General features: G+C 49.5%; 1 protein-coding gene across 3 annotated transcripts in view; it reads left to right on the top strand.

Annotated features, from left to right (window-relative positions):
* Positions 1–2924: 2924 nt before the first annotated feature.
* The window catches only part of ARHGAP5 (Rho GTPase activating protein 5), a 79312-nt gene continuing 77756 nt past the window's right edge, over positions 2925–4480 (top strand). For 2 of the 3 annotated variants that reach the window (XM_060619467.3, XM_060619470.3), the window contains exon 1: positions 3195–3422. The gene's annotated coding sequence lies outside the window, so the exon portion shown is untranslated. Of the gene's footprint in view, positions 3041–3194; positions 3423–4480 lie in introns of those variants that run through there. The other variant, XM_060619468.3, reaches the window with a different exon arrangement.

The following is a 4480-nucleotide window of genomic DNA, read 5'->3' on the forward strand; positions in this document are numbered from 1 at the left end:
TAGAAAAACCATACATATTAATATTTTGTTAGGATATGTTAAAGAACTAGAAATTTGTGGAGAATATTTAGATTAACAACCTAAAATGCCTGACTGAAATCTTATTCTGCTAATTTTTTCAAAGTAAATGACAAACAAAGCTTCGGGTAATTTTAATTATCCAGTAGAGTGGAATAAGTGGTTAAATTTTTTATGTTAGATAAGAAGAGTAGATGGTCTGAAAGAACTTGGTAATATTTACTCATCTCTCACTCTCTCTCTCGTGTGCATGTGTAAAGAATAAATCACTTATTTTCTCAAAATTTCTCCTTTGGGTGGGGAGGGTGGGTGTTTAAAGCTATTTATCTGAAGGCCTGGCTCCTGATAAACTTTAGGAGATGCCATCTTATTCTTTGTCTTTTATTTTTTCCTCTTTATTGCCTTTTATTTGTAGATATCTGAGCATTTTCAGCCATAGGACTTTGGCCCCCAATCCTCATGTTCAGATTTTTATTTGTACAGAAAACTATATGCTTCATTTTTTGAGAAGAGTAAGTAATATAAAAACAATAAAAATCTGTTAACTTTTTCATAATAGTAAGCAGTTTTAGACTATGTATTAATAAGGAGCAAAGTTCTAAATTTCTATACCCCTTAAATCAAGATGGATGGACTAATAGTAATGTCAGCTCTGAAAATTATCCTTTGAAAACCATGGCTATGTTTGTTTGTTTGCTACATTTTCTGGGTCTTCATTATGAGATAATGAGATTTCAAGTCTTTTTTTCCCTCCAGAATCAGGTCTTGATTCTTTAGTATCATGTCCTGTTTTAAAGGAAACATCATCATATAAAGAAGGTATAATTTTCACCTTCTTTATATGATGATGTTTCCTTTAAAGGCCCTGATTTATTTGACTTTGGTTTATGTTGATACATGTCCATGGTTAGGACATTTCTGATTATTTAGGGAGTAATTTTTTAAGTATCTTTCGGGTGGACACCTTATAACACTTAACATTTCAGAGTCAAAGTTGTGACTCTGAATCAGCTTACTGTATTTTTAAGGACTCTTAGTACAAAGGTCATGAAATGCATTTAAATGCATGAACTTTCCTACCTGTACAAGTGGTATGGGTACTTTAGGGCATTAGTACCTCACTTTGATGGTTCCACTCCCTTTCCCCAATTTATTCCTCTTCTCTTTTTCTCCTTTCCTCCCCTCTATATTTACTTTAATTGTAAGTTTTCTTTTGCATCCTTCCCTGTGTATGGTTTGATAGAAAATAAGTACCTACAGTCCTTAACTACTTAACATCTTTGGCAGCATTCAAATGCAAGAAAGTGGTTACAGTAAGGAATTTTAGTGATGCCTTTTTACAGTTAGGGAGTAAGAGAGGAATTAAACACCTCTCTTCTGCTTTGTCTATTAAGTTTACCTTTGAGAAATAATGCAGAGTAGAGGGGCAGGGGTGTGAACAAACCTGTGCTGGAATACTGGAATAGATTTACTGACAAATTTTGTAATTTTTACGAAAAGGCACTTTTGTTTTTCTAGCTTAGTAACAGACCATAAATGTACTTCTGGTTGGCAGCAGCTGCATCATTATAACACAAAAAAGCAACCTTGCCTACCTCCAGTACCTTATGTAAGAAATAAAGAGTAACTTGAATTTAAAAGACTTTTTAAAGGTTAACTTTACTGATGATTAACTGTTTTCAGCGTAGAAAACAAATCTTCCCCCAAGAGAAATTCTTCCCCAAATTACTTCTTTTAGACTTAACAAATTGGGGTAGATTCATGTTTTTGCTCATTTATCTGCTGGCAACTATTTTCAGATCTCTAAGATTCTGATGACCTTGGGAAAGTCGCAGGACTTCAGTTTCTTCAATGGTAAAAGGAAAGGCATTTTTCTACTGTCCGTCCTTTCTCCACCTTTCAGTACCAATGCCCGGAAGAGAAATACATCGAAAGCCCAGGGCACCCCCAAACTTGTAAAATTTCTGTAAGCTTAAAAAAATATTGAATATACTTAAGGCTGTATAATAGAAGCCTGGTGGCCGATGTTTCCTAAGATTGGGCTGGTAGTGGTGTGGAGCCGGCGTCTTTGGGGCCACCTTAAACCCCTAAATCTTGGTATCTCGCTCAACTTCCATTAAGAATGGAATAAACCACGGGCCTGTGAGTCTCTGCCATGTCGATGGAGAATGGGATTCTTGCTCCCATGGAGTTTTGCCTTCTGGGTGAGTATGGCACCAGGTCCCGGGCGGGTGATGTCTGTAGTAAGCGAGCGATCCCCAGACAGGAAACTGGCTGCACATGCAGAAGTATCCATGCGAGCAGGTCCCCGCCAACGTGTTAGGGCGCATATTTTCCTCTCTTCAGTTCTTTAATGCTCGGAGACCATAGGGGAATTTACCGAAAATCTTTCAGTGCCCGTGCGATATTTTGCAACGGCTAACACGGTATCAGGTTCTTTTGCAGTACTGTGGTTTGCTCTCAGTTTCAGCCAGAAACCGGAACAGAAGGAAAGGGAGAACGCAGGGAAGGTTCGGAGACTACCGCGCTCAGGGCTGCATGGTCTGCAGCTTCTAAAGCGTGGAGGATGGGACGGAGGAGGAGAATACGGAGAAAGGGGAAAGCGGAGGAAAAATACCCACGCCAATGGGTAAAAGGGAAAAGGTGAGAAGGAATGGAGTAGGAGAGGGAACCAATGGGTGGGAGAGGCGGAGGAAGAAGGGGGAGGGGCAGAAGCCAATCGAGGAGCCCGGACGCGAGCGAGGACGCGGCCCCGCGCTTGCTCCCCTCCCTCCGGCCCAAGCGCTCGCGCCTTCCCAGGCTCCCCGGAGACGAGGGCAGGGGCGGGGCCCAGCCGGGCGCGCGGCGCGGGAGGCGCCGCGAGGTGAGGGCGGCGGGGGCGGGGAATTGTGGGGAGGGCGGTGCGGGTACGCGCGCGCGCGCGCGCCCCGTCGAGGCTGCGCCGCCGCTCCGCCCCCGGCCGGGTGTGTGGCTGCGCGCGCGCGCGTGCGTTCCGGCGGTGCGCGCCGGGAGAGATGCTGAGGTAAAGTTCGGGAGAGAGGGAGAGAGATCCGTCAGCGCGAGGGAGCCGGAGTGGCCGCCATTACTGAGCCCGGCGCGGCGGCGGGCACTGGGGAAGGGGGGAGGGACGGGGCCGCCGCTGGTGGCGGGAGGGAGGGAGGGAGGGTGGGTTACCCGGCAGCGGGAGCTGTAGGGCTTAAGGTTTCGGGGCGTGTGTGTTGGGGAGGGCGGGGGGAGGTGGCTGAGGGGACGCGGCGCTGGGTGAGCGCGCCGGGGAAGAGAGGCGAGCAGAGAGTGGAGGAGGAGGCGGCGGCGGCGGGAGCGCTCCCCAGGAATGTCGCTGCCGCCGCCACCGCCGGGGCCGCTGCCGTTGAGGAGGAGACGGAGGAGACCCACGGTGTTAGGTAGGACCTTGCCATCTCAGCCCCTCCGGGCCTGCCCACTCGCCCCCTCCCCGACCGGGACCCTCCCGCCACCGGCTGCCCCGCTCGGTCGCCGCCGCCGGTTGTAACCAGTTCAAGGCGCTGGGGCCCCGCAGCCACGGAGGGGAGCCTGGCGCCGCGCTCGGTCCTCGCAGGCCGAGCGGGGAGCGGTTGCCGCGGGGGGGGATACGGTCGGCGTGAAGGGCAGAGAGGCCGGGGGAGGGGGCGCTTTCTCCACAGGTGACGCGGCCGGGGTCGCCGGAGGCCTGGTTGTGGCCGGGGATCGCGCCGGCCCCGCCAGGCGTCCGCTCTCGCCCGCCGCCCGCCGATGGTACGTGGGGAGGGAAGGTGGCGGTGTCTGTTGGCTGGGTTGCTGCTGTTAACGAGTTCCACCTGGAAGGGGGAGCGGGGGGGGGGGGGGGGTTGGTGGGCGCATATTCACGGAGACACAATCTTCATTGCAAACTTAAGCGCTTTTCAGGGGATCGGCCCTTTCACTTTTCCCCGATCTCCCCCACTCCTCCCTGGGTTCTGTTCACCAATTTCCCATCTGCTGCGAAAGCTCGGGCAAGGGTGTGAGAAGTTGCACTGCGCAACCAAAACACGGGAGTCTTCTGGGTTGACTGCGTCCGGCTTGAGGCTTTGATACTGAGTGTTTGCTAGAATAACCTTTAGATTCTTCCTCTGTTTCCACTAAAGAAAAGTATCGGGGTGGGGGTGGGGAACCGCGCGGGAGCGCGCGCGCACTTATCCACACATAAATACTCACTCCCTCACACCCTCCCTCTTCAGCGTTATTAGAAATGCAAGTGAGGTGGAGGCTGTGGGTGTAGCTGACGCCGAAAGGTGCTCGGAAGTAAAGGCAAACTATTGGGACGTTTGGTAAAATTCCGACAAAGTTGTAGGGAGACGCTTATACTTTTGCCATACGATAGAAATCCAGTTTTGGCTCATGCTTAATAAATGGGAATTTTAAGTGTTTTAAGTCTCGACCAAAATAGACCTACGTACGCCCGTTTTTAAGTTTAAATTCCTAAATA

This window comes from Panthera onca, chromosome B3, assembly GCF_046562875.1.
Source record: "Panthera onca isolate mPanOnc1 chromosome B3, mPanOnc1 haplotype 2, whole genome shotgun sequence".
Classification (NCBI taxonomy): domain Eukaryota; kingdom Metazoa; phylum Chordata; class Mammalia; order Carnivora; family Felidae; genus Panthera; species Panthera onca.